The following is a 12,927-nucleotide window of genomic DNA, read 5'->3' on the forward strand; positions in this document are numbered from 1 at the left end:
ACCAGGCTAGGAGTCGCCGTAAAACCGGTCAAATCCGTTAGCGACAGGAACCTCCAGGGTTTCCCAGCAGTCAAGACCCGATTGAAGGCAACAGCTCACACCGTAGAGGGAAGCACAGTCACCGCCAAGGCTACAGTTCCCAGGGCCAGAGCCTGCGGGCAAAAGGGGCTCCCTCAGCATCCATCCAAGCTGGGGAGCGGGTTACCGGTGGGAAGCCCGCTAGATTTTGGGGGAATAAAAGGGGTCCAACACCACATCCCCACAGGTGCACACCCACCCATCAAAGAGAGCTATAAGCCAATACCACCTTCACATTGCCAGTGTACCAAGGACATGTTGAGCAACATGAAGGCGGCTGGGGTTATCCGTGACAGTTGTAGCCTTTGGGCAGCTCTGTTGATCCTGTTAAAAAAGAAGGACGGCACCACTCCCCGTATTGAGGAATTGCTAGCTGCATTGAGAACTGCAAATTATTTTTCTACCCTTGATCTCACTAGTCACTATTGGCAAGTGTCCGTTGCTGAGGCAGACCGGGAGAAGACCGCCTTCGCCACCCCTATGGGTCTCTGCGAGTTCAAAAGCATGCCCTTCGAGCTGTGCAATGCGCCAGGAACCTTCCAGAGGCTGATGGAATGCTGCTTGGGACAAGATTTTAGGGTGTATAAAAAGGGAGATTAGATCCCGTGATCCCAACGTATTGTTACACCTCTATAAATCACTTGTAAGGCTACATCTGGAATATGGGAACCAGTTTTGGGCTCCACATTTTAAAAAGGACATTCAGAAGTTAGAGTCAGTTCAAAGGTGGGCAACTAGACTACTACAAGGAATGGAAGGCCTCCCATATGATGACAAGTTGAAAAAGTTATTAAGTGATTATTGGCTGCAATGGGGCTTTCTGGCTGGTGCCAGCCTCTCTTCTTAGCACACAGAAACCACAATCCCTACACCATGCTTCAATGGATTCTCTCATCCCAGCCCAGTAAAACTACATATTTTACACAGTCATAAGCAGCCAAAAGGGATCTATTCTATTCAATTGCAAATGATCTAGATAAGACTGAGAATAAGATACTGCACGGGACATAGCAGAGTTGGTCAAGTTGAGTGGAGATGAGTTTGCTATTTGGCACAGCTTTTTGCATCAATAAAGCAAGTAAAAGGTGTGAAAGATAAAAAAAAGGGTGAAAGTGTGAAAAGTGAATTGGCCAAATTGAGGTGCATATAAAGTTTTTGCTTTCTTTCAATTCACTAATGGGGCTCATTTGAATCAGGTGAATTGAGTTCTGCTTTTGGAAACTGGGTTAAGAAGGGGTGCACCGGTCCTGGAGGTACTGCAATACCAGGTCAATGCGTGGAGTGGACAGAGCAAGATTTTTTCCATCTCCTTGTTCTAAAAATCCATTTAATATATGGTCCCCAGAGAGGGGACGTATCAGATATTAAACTGATAAGAACAGATTTAATTTTTTTTTTTTTCTGTTTATCAGTAGGACTTCAAAATAACAAAGGTGATCGCCTCCCGTTGCCTGGGAACCGTCCAGGCACAAGAGGGCTATGTGTCACCAGAAGGCGCACACACTTCCTCAAGGCCGGCAGACGTGCAATCCCAGGCACCTTCCAGTACCGACCAAGGTAGCGTCCTCCGAAACTACACTTGATCTTAGCCAAAAGGCCGAGAAGCTATAACCCGAATTGGTTACGGCCTTGAGTGGCACCCTGGCCTATACCGGACACATCTTAGGGAGAGGGAGACAAACCCACGCCTACAGAAGACATTTTGTCACCCAAGCCAACCCTTGAAAAGGCTGTTTTGCAGAGCAAAAACAAGAAGAATGGTGCTTTTTGCAGCCGCCGCCCACTGCAATGAATCTGAATAACTCCTCCTTTTGGACACAAGCACCTCCCCTCCCCCTTGCAGTCTTTCCAATTCATGATACAAAAAGACGGACGGACAGGACAGGACAGGACAGGCTGCCTGACTTTCCGTCACTGCCACCCTTTGCCATCCTTGCCCGTAGAAAGCCCTTTCATCATCCCCAAACCCTAATCTTTTCCCTTCCCTTCCCAGATGCGTCTCACTCCCTTTCATTAGGAAGTGAGCGCAGCCTTTTCTCCGTTCTGCACATGCGCGACGTTAAACACAAATGCGCAGGCGTGCGTTCCATTACCCTCACTGCATTCCACTCCCATACAGGAAGTGGGCGCAGCTATTACTACGGTCGCACATAAAAGAACCCACGGCCACCACTGCACATAGCTGACTCCACCACAGGACACCCACTTCTACACCAACGCAGGTAAGACAGGATCGGCACCTCTATGCTCCCGTTACAATCAGGCTCAGTCACCATGTGATAACGCTCTCAACTCTTTAGTTGCAGGCTCCCCTTGCTTCACCTCCATTGGCTGTGCTGCCATTTCCTCTCCCACCTGGAAGGTATACTTTATTCCACTATTTTCCTGTTTCTCTCTTCCCCCTTTTCCCATAACCTACTTTTATCTGCATTTGTGGGGTATCTATATGCTATTTACATTTACATCATAGTTTTATTCATTAATATGGAAGGGAAGAGTGCCCATGAGAGTGTTGAACTGCGGAGAGCAAGAGATTAAGCTGCTCCGATTTGCCACCATTGATAAGCTGTTCTCAGTAGATACACATGCTATCCAAACAGCAGCATCCACCATTGCTTCAGCCCACCCATTCAGTGACAGCTCACCAAGTCAGCCATAGGAGTGGTGTAAGGAATTACACGTAGGCACTGACTCCACACCTTCACATCACAAGAAGGGGGTCTACAGGCTAGTGCAAGAATACGAGCAAGTCTTCAGCAAACATCCGCTAGACTTTTGAAGAATAAAAGGGGTCAAACACTACATCCCCACAAGTGCACACCCACCCATCAAAGAGAGATATAAGCCAAAACTACCTGCACATTACCAGTGTACCAAGGACATGTTGAGCAACATGAAGGAGGCTGGGGTTATCCGTGACAGTTGTAGCCTCTGGGCAGCTCCGTTGGTCCTGTTAAAGAAGAAGGACAGCACCACTCCCCTGTATAGAGGAATAGCTAGCTGCATTGAGAACTGCAAATTATTTTTCTACCCTTGATCTCACTAGTCGCTATTGGCAAGTGTCCGTTGCTGAGGCAGACCGGGAGAAGACCGCCTTTGCCACCCCGATGGGTCTCTGCGAGTTCAAAAGCATGCCCTTCGAGCTGTGCAATTTGCCAGGAACCTTCCAGAGGCTGATGGAATGCTGCTTGGGACACCGAAACTTTGAAACGGTACTGCTATACCTTTATGATGTTATTGTTTATTCTAAAGCAAACAAGATTTTAGGGTGTATAAAAAGGGAGATTAGATCCGGTGATCCCAACGTATTGTTACCCCTCTATAAATCACTTGTAAGGCCACATCTGGAATATGGGGTAAAGTCCTGAGCAGGTTGATAACCATTGGTTTGAGCATGGTAGGGTGTAGTGCGCATCTTCCTGCATCGGTAAAAGCTGCAGAAGTCCTTGAAGATTTCCGCTTCAAAGGCTGTGCCTTGATCTGTGAGGACTCTCTCTGAGTAGCCATGAGGTCTGCATAAGTGTGCTTGGAAGACCTTCGCTGCAGTATGGGCCATTAGATCTTTGACTTGTACCACAACCATAAATCTCGAGTAGTTGTCTACCATCGTAAGTGCATACGTGAGCTCGCCTCGATATTCTGCAACAAAACTCCCTTTTTCGATTTCAGTTTCAGCAAACACTCCTCTTCCTGTAGAAAATATTTATCATTACCTAAGACAGTCATTCTAATGCATGACAATATTAAGGCAATTTAGTTAAAACTTGTTTTAACTCACCTTTAAGGGGATTGATGTATTTCATGGTCAATCCAGGTTTGTCAGTGATGGCACTGACATAATGTATGGCGTCTTTTTCGGGCGTTATCCTTTGCCTTTTCATTGTGAAAATCCAGTTGCCTATATCAAAGCAAATTCTACTACTTGTAAAGTATGCAGAAAATGAAATGTAGAACATATAACATCAACTGCTTAGGAACGCATCATAGGTTAGTACTTAAAAGGATATTGTCATGTTCTAGTCATAATGCAAGCTAGACATTTTTCATGTTACCCTGTAATCGCCGGCCTGTTCTAATGCTCACAAGCTAAGATATAGGCTCAGCTGCTAAGGCTTCCCTCTGCCTTCTGAATGAAACTTGAATATGTCTGGGTCACTGTGTATATAGCAGGTGCTCAGAAAAAATAAGAGTCAATTCAATAAAAATAGCTCTGGCACACTATAGTGATCAATAACGTAAGAAAAGAACTCTTGGAATGCTGAAAATTCTTTATTTGTGCAAAAGGATAATTCATCCAACGTTTCGACCTTGTTTTTAGGTCTTTATCAAGGATAAAGTTATCTAAGATCATAAAGGGTTACAAAACCATATAAACACGTAATTAGTACATAGTACAACATAACAGTACAATATATTGCTACTTGAGAGTACAATGGGTCAAATGACCATGATGCACATACAAAAAATTTTTCCAAAGCCATAGTGAAAACATTTGTACTGAGGAAAGAAAATTTCCACATGACCTATCTGGAGAAACATTCTGGATCAAACAACCAAAAATAGTCAAGCAGGTAAATACACACCTATATGGATAACAGGATGATATGTGTTCAATTGTATAGCGTCATTGCCATTAAGGTACAAATGGAAAACTTGCAATCCTATATAGTGAAGGAAATGAACACATATCATATCAAAGAACACAGGAACATGGGTGTGAGAAAAACCTCAATGTTTATACTTTGTTCTTTATAATGGTGTGAACATGTATATGTCTCAGTACCTTATGCACTTGAGAATTCTAGTGAGTAGATCATGAAAGCCTATTTCAGAACTGGAATCAATAAATAATTGTAGGTGGAATCTAAATGAAAAGATGGTACAAGTGTTATCATGACACGTGGGCTATAACACAATGGACCGTGTGACAAAGAAGAAAGGAGAGAAAGAAGAGGAAGAAAATGCAACTACCTGTAACATTACGTGATAGTCACTGGTAAGTATCACTTGACAATTCAAGTGAAAAAGGATTCCTTTATTAGTGGGTGTATTATAGTATAGCCCTTTGGCAGGGCAGCCAAAAATTGGGAGGCTCCACGTTGTCCCTGCATAGAGACGTGCATGAGGGCCTCAAAACATTGTTCCCATTGCAAAGGAGCGGGTCTCCTGTCGTTGTAATGTCCATTCTGCAAAGAATGGGCGAAAAAATTTACCACTGGGGGTATACCTGAAACAAAGGCCTAACTCTTGTAACGGTCATCATGGTGGCGCATGAGGAGAAGGAGGAGCAGTCCAGCGATTATCCAAAGTCCAGAAGTGTGTACCCATGGGTGACTGGAGGTACATGGCAAATTCCCGTTACAAACTTTAAATTCCGCTCTCATTTGCTGGTGGTGTGGTGAAGTCTGGCCCAATCCAACCCTTGTTCATCTTGATCAGAGTCAGCCTGTCAGCATTTTCAGTTGACAGGCGGGTGCGTTTATCTGTAATGATTCCACCTGCGGCACTAAAAACACGCTCTGACAAAACGCTAGCGGCAGGGCAGGCCAGGACTTCCAAGGCGTAGAGAGCCAATTCATGCCACGTGTCCACCTTGGATACCCAATAATTGTAAGGCACAGAGGAATGTCGGAGTACAGTTGTTCGATCTGCAAGGTACTCCTTGAGCATCTGGGCAAACTTAGGATTTCTTGTGGCACTACCCCGCACCTCAGGGGCTGTGGTACGTGAGGGGCTGAGAAAACTGTCCCACATCTTAAAGACTGTTCCCCTACCTCTGGCGGATTGGACTTGTGCCTCTCTCGGCTGTACGCCTTGGTTGTCCACTGATTCCTGACCTATGCCGCTAGCGTTTTGTGAGGGGAATGCTTTGCCTACTTCCGTGACTATGGCCTTCCGGAACTGCTGCATTTTGGTTGACCTCTCCGCCTCGGGAATAAGAGACATAAAGTTCTCCTTGTAGCGTGGGTCTAACAGTGTTACCAACCAGTAATGATTGTCGGCCAAGATGTTCTTAAAGCGAGGGTCACGAGACAGGCAGCTTACCATAAAGTCAGCCATGTGCGCCAGACTCTTAACAGCCAGGACTTCAGTAGCCTGACCAACACGTTGACTGAACATGCTGTCCTCCTCCTCCTCCTCCTCCTCCTCATCTACCCTGTCCTCTGGCCAGCCACGCTGAACCGAGGATATGACTGGTGTGCATGTCATATCCTCAATTTGGCCGGAGATTTGCTCCATGTCTTCATCCTCCTCCTCGTCATAGTCCTCCACTGCACGTTGTGATGAGACGAGGCTGGGCTGTGTGTTATCACCCACACCCACTACTGTTTCTTGCTGCAACTCATCGCGCTCCGCCTGCAATGCATCATGTTTGGTTTTGAGCAGAGACCGTTTTAGAAGGCAGAGTAGCGGTATGGTGACGCTAATAATGGCGTCATCTTATACCTTTATGATGTTATTGTTTATTCTAAAGCAAACAAGATTTTAGGGTGTATAAAAAGGGAGATTAGATCCGGTGATCCCAACGTATTGTTAACCCTCTAAAAATCACTTGAAGATTTCCGCTTCAAAGGCAGTGCCTTGATCTGTGAGGACTCTCTCTGAGTAGCCATGAGGTCTGCATAAGTGTGCTTGGAAGACCTTCGCTGCAGTATGGGCCATTAGATCTTTGACTTGTACCACAACCATAAATCTCGAGTAGTTGTCTACCATCGTAAGTGCATACGTGAGCTCACCTCGATATTCTGCAACAAAACTCCCTTTTTCGATTTCAGTTTCAGCAAACACTCCTCTTCCTGTAGAAAATATTTATCATTACCTAAGACAGTCATTCTAATGCATGACAATATTAAGGCAATTTAGTTAAAACTTGTTTTAACTCACCTTTAAGGGGATTGATGTATTTCATGGTCAATCCAGGTTTGTCAGTGATGGCACTGACATAATGTATGGCGTCTTTTTCGGGCGTTATCCTTTGCCTTTTCATTGTGAAAATCCAGTTGCCTATATCAAAGCAAATTCTACTACTTGTAAAGTATGCAGAAAATGAAATGTAGAACATATAACATCAACTACTTAGGAACGCATCATAGGTTAGTACTTAAAAGGATATTGTCATGTTCTAGTCATAATGCAAGCTGGACATTTTTCATGTTACCCTGTAATCGCCGGCCTGTTCTAATGCTCACAAGCCAAGATATAGGCTCAGCTGCTAAGGCTTCCCTCTGCCTTCTGAATGAAAATTGAATATGTCTGGCTCACTGTGTATATAGCAGGTGCTCAGAAAAAATAAGAGTCAATTCAATAGAAATAGCTCTGGCACACTATAGTGATCAATAACGTAAGAAAAGAACTCTTAGAATGCTGAAAATTCTTTATTTGTGCAAAAGGATAATTCATCCAACGTTTCGAGCTTGTTTTTAGGTCTTTATCAAGGATAAAGTTATCTAAGATCATAAAGGGTTACAAAACCATATAAACACGTAATTAGTACATAGTACAACATAACAGTACAATATATTGCTACTTGAGAGTACAATGGGTCAAATGACCATGATGCACATACAAAAAAATTTTCCAAAGCCATAGTGAAAACATTTGTACTGAGGAAAGAAAATTTCCACATGACCTATCTGGAGAAACATTCTGGATCAAACAACCAAAAATAGTCAAGCAGGTAAATACACACCTATATGGATAACAGGATGATATGTGTTCAATTGTATAGCGTCATTGCCATTAAGGTACAAATGGAAAACTTGCAATCCTATATAGTGAAGGAAATGAACACATATCATATCAAAGAACACAGGAACATGGGTGTGAGAAAAACCTCAATGTTTATACTTTGTTCTTTATAATGGTGTGAACATGTATATGTCTCAGTACCTTATGAACTTGAGAATTCTAGTGAGTAGATGATGAAAGCCTATTCCAGAACTGGAATCGGTAAATAATTGTAGGTGGAATCTAAATGAAAAGATGGTACAAGTGTTATCATGACACGTGGGCTATAACACAATGGACCGTGTGACAAAGAAGAAAGGAGAGAAAGAAGAGGAAGAAAATGGAACTACCTGTAACATTACGTGATAGTCACTGGTAAGTATCACTTGACAATTCAGGTGAAAAAGGATTCCTTTATTAAAGGGTTCTCAGTCGCCTCAGGATCATGAAATACTAGGGTAAATGATATGAGAATGGGTAAGAAGCACCACTAAAGGAAATATGAGATGCAGGACATATATCTATAAACCCCTGAACTACATGATAGAAATAAAAAGAAGAAAAAAGAAAAAAAAGAAGAAAGAAGAAGAACACATAGAATGCGGAAAGAGAATGGGTACAACTACCTGAGTTACTGCAGGGAGGCCCCTGGTAGGTATTGTGAGGGTTAGTGGAATTCCTTCACTGAAGGGTTCTCAGTTGCCTCAGGTTCGTGAAAAATGCTATAGACAAATAATGCCCGGAGAAAAGGGGTTCATATACAGCGAATAATGGTAATACAAGGTACATGTGTCCCATGTAATAGTATAAATATATATATATGCTCTACACCAGAAATAGAAAGTAGTCCCTCTGCCTTCTGTCTAGGTGCCCTGAGTTATGTCCTGTAAACTGTCACAGTGACCTAGACACACATGTGTAGTAGGGGAATATCCCTGCTGAGATGCCAGTGCTAGAGCACTCGTTTGCTGTGGAGTTGAACGCTATGTGAGTAGTTCTTACCTTCAATGAGCAGAAGTCTCTTTTTTCAGATTTCAATATCTCTGTGGGTATCTGGCAGAAATATGGAATACTCTTTACTGCTAAGACCCTGTACACCACTCCCACTAAAGGGGGCTTTACACGCTGCGACATCGCTAATGCGGAGTCGTTGGGGTCACGGAATTTGTGACGCACATCCGGCCGCATTAGCGATGTTGCTGCGTGTGATACCGATGAGCGATTTTGCATCGTTGCAAAAACGTGCAAAATCGCTCATCGGTGACATGGGTCTCCATTCTCGATTATCGTTACTGCAGCAGTAACGATGTAGTTCGTCGCTCCTGCGGTAGCACACATCGCTCCGTGTGACACCGCAGAAACGAGGAACCTCTCCTTACCTGCCTCCCAGCCGCTATGAGGAAGGAAGGAGGTGGGCGGGATGTTCCGGCCACTCATCTCCGCCCCTCCGCTGCTATTGGGCGGTCGCTCAGTGACGTCGCTGTGACGCCGCACGGACCGCCCCCTTAGAAAGGAGGCGGTTCGCCGGACACAGCGACGTCGCCGGGCAGGTAAGTATGTGTGACGGGTCTGGTCGGTGTTGTGCGGCATGGGCAACGATTTGCCCGTGTCGCGCAACAGATGGGGGCAGGTACCCACACTAGCGATATCGGGACCGATATCGCAGTGTGTAAAGTAGCCTTTAGTCACATGACCAAGACTGTATCTGTGTCCCTACAACACACTTGAGACAAATGTGTGTGTGAGCCTGCATTGTGGGGTATATATAATATATTATAGAGCTGGGAAGGATCATTCTAAGCAGTGAGCTGTTCCAGTATTTGTAGGAAAATACCCAGTAGAAGCATCAAACACAGCACCAATACCTCCCATCAGTATTCCACCACAGTGCCATGTAACCCATGCCCTACACTCCCATCTACACCAATACTATACAGGCACAAACTAGTATATCTGACTAAAAGCCCCCAAAATATGAAGAACGGCCTATAGTTGAGTGTGGATATAAAATCTATGTGAGCAGAGCTAGAATAGAAATCACTGATCGCATTGAAGTCATTCTGACCATAAATCACCATGATATCAAGGTGAGGAGTTGTGTGTTACTGCTGGGAGGAAAGGGTTAACAGTGGAATATTAAGGTGCATTTCTGTGTGCAGTGTTACTAGTCAATGTAACAATTCAGTATGAGCTGCTCTTGGTGCCGGGGGAGGGAGATGCTCTCCTGAGCAAGATAGATGGGGAATGAACATGATATCTATATAGTGTAAGGCAGGGGGTCTCAAACCAGGTGATCATGTCTGATCAACTGGTTACATTATGTCTGATTACCTTGTCTAACAGTTTTTTCTCCCCTTTCTTTACCTTCCAGGTTCCCATAGTCACGTGAAATATCCCTGTTGCACTTGATTACGGCTCACTATTCACTATAGGATGTCTTATATCTAACATCACACTCTCACCCATCAGCACTCTATAGGTTTGTATAAGGTATGCGCTTACACATCCGGTCCTCCATAGGTATTTCCACTTATGTAACACTATCCCTATGATCACTCATAACTCATACCCTTGTAGTCAATTACAGCCTCCTCTCTCCCCCCTCCCCTTCTCCCTTTCCATCTATAATTTTGCCAGTACAATATTAGTTTACATTAGGCACACACTCACATATTCCTTTCCTTAGTGATTTATTGTAATTCACATTCACATACAATTCTCTATGCCTGCCCCATTACTACATTCATACCTACTTGACCCTATCCTGATACCCCTTGTCTCACCTTGTTGGTCCCTACACCTGTTATCATGTCCTTTCCTGTGTCTGTCTTGTCACACAACACATTTTAGCATATAACTTGTGCTCCTTATTACCTGTCCTGCCTATTAGAATTATGTCCATTATGTCCATGCATGGCCCAATGAATCAAGTCTGTACTTCATATTCATGGTTTAAGCCTTTGGGTTCCAATGTGCCCAGAGTATATATCCAGAAAGATTCCCTTTCTTTGAGCTTCCTAATTCTATTGCCTCCTCTGCGTATGGCTTGGACATGTTCGATGACTTGGAATCTTAATTGGATCACTGTGTGATTATGCGTCACAAAATGGTGTGGGACTGGTAATAGAATCTGCTTACAATGTATTGTTGACTTGTGTTTAGCTCAAAGAAAGAGAATCTTTCTGGATATGTACTCTGGGCATATTAGAACCCAAGGGCTTAAACCGTGAATATGAAGTAAAGACTTGATTCATTGGGCCGTGCACCATGTCACCAAGTGTCCAATTGCATTGTCCAATGGCTCACAATGGTTATGCGTTTTCATTGGATGGATAATCGAAGCCATGTTTTTTTCCTTTCTGTTGGGTTTGTTGTGTGAGTAGCCTATAGGATTAAGTTGGTTACCGCAGGCAGTGGATTTAACTTCCTGTCTTTGGTCCAGTGGTAGATGGATTGTCTGGTCTATGAGCTGTTATTGGTTTGAATGCAGGTGAATGCCCATGGGCTGCTTATGACTGTGTAAAATAGTATTGATTCATGATGGATTTCAGACTACATGTAGATATCTTCAGTCTTTCTATCCACATCATTTAAATGAACATTATCCATGCAGCTTGAAATCCATCCAATAAGAGAAGCAACCTTGTACAACCAATCTGATAAGGGCACAGTATATCCTAAGGGAAGGTTATGGCTATAAAAGGGGACTTCTTGGAGTCACCAGGTTGTTGATGGATGTTGCATGATCTAGTCTAAGCTCTTAGGAGCTGGCTAGGGGATCAGAACCAGGATGCCTTGTGGACTCGGTCTAGGGACTTTGGCTTCAACTAGAGGATCACTTGGCTACATGGCTTCAATCTAGGGGCTCCAATTCCGATTGGAGATCATAACCGCAATCTAGGGATTTCGACTCCGGCTGCCAGGATTATACCATATCATCATACCAGAGACTACTTAAGGAAGAAACCCAGGTTGGACAATTTTGTCACCTGGCTACAGACTTTGCAGACCTCAGCCAGCTTCCTAAATCTGGCGCTATTCTATTGTCGGTGGGTGCCCGACAAATTACACAGCTATGTAAAATTTTGGTTTATGAAACTTCAAATCCAGTGACTGATTATTATGTTTTCTAATGTCCTGATTTAAAAAAAAAAATAAATATTTTTTTTAACCATCAAATATTGATTTTGTACAATCCATGTGTGAAGTTACATACAAGTGACATGAACAAGAAAAATACTTATTGTAACCAAAAATATTCACAATTTTATATATAAAATACATTTATTTATTGTACAGTCATTCTGCAACTTTATTAGAAATTTATTCTTGCACTTTTTCCTTTTCTCTAGATCCCCCTTTTCTCTTATAGAAGGCCTGTGGATCTTCTCTGTGAAGCATCCGGCAATCATGTTCACGTTTCATTTACTTTGGTATCGTCGTTCCATCTCCTTGATATTCCGATGAAAACCTTCTTGTTCTTCCCACCAGCACCAAGGTTTTCAGACAAGTAGTCCAAATAGGAATGTAAAAAATGTAACTTCAAATTCATTAGACAACCCAAGGCTTTGAAACGTTTCAGCATGTTCTCCACGATGGACTTAAATTTTGATTCTTTGTTGTTACCTAGAAACGTATTTATTGCTTCTTTCAAAGAGTCCCAAGCCCTTTTTTCAACAGTTTTCATTATTGTTTAAAACACGTCATCCTTCATTCATGGGTTTCTGAATATCCGAACCCACAAAAATGCTTTTGTGCTGCCCCTGTGCCAGCAGCCGCCGTTGGTCGGATCCAGACCTTCTAAGAGAGTGGCTCGACCCGGGGGTCTCGCGGACATGTCGAATAAAAGGAGGAATGTAGATGTATGGGCTAGGCCGTATTAAGTTTGTGACGCCACCAACGGTGTGTGGTGAGGTGGGACACCACCGCTGCCGTTATGGGATACCCGGGAGAGATGTAGTGGCAGCTGGATGTTAACCCCTCCGTGTGTAGGGATGATTGCCCCGGGGCCCAGTGTCTTTGTGCAGGGTATGGTGATGGCAAGGGCCGGCGCGCCTGAGCAAGCAGGGGGATGTTTGGTTACTCACAGTAAATGAATCACACGAGTCTTTCGGTAAACCA

General features: G+C 43.7%; 1 pseudogene; it reads right to left on the reverse strand.

The window, feature by feature from the left end:
* Window positions 1-1,309: 1,309 nt before the first annotated feature.
* On the reverse strand, window positions 1,310-1,516 carry LOC142283177 (U2 spliceosomal RNA; annotated as a pseudogene).
* Between the last annotated feature and the right edge of the window lie 11,411 nt (window positions 1,517-12,927).

This window comes from Anomaloglossus baeobatrachus, unplaced genomic scaffold (assembly GCF_048569485.1).
Source record: "Anomaloglossus baeobatrachus isolate aAnoBae1 unplaced genomic scaffold, aAnoBae1.hap1 Scaffold_533, whole genome shotgun sequence".
Lineage (NCBI taxonomy): Eukaryota > Metazoa > Chordata > Amphibia > Anura > Aromobatidae > Anomaloglossus > Anomaloglossus baeobatrachus.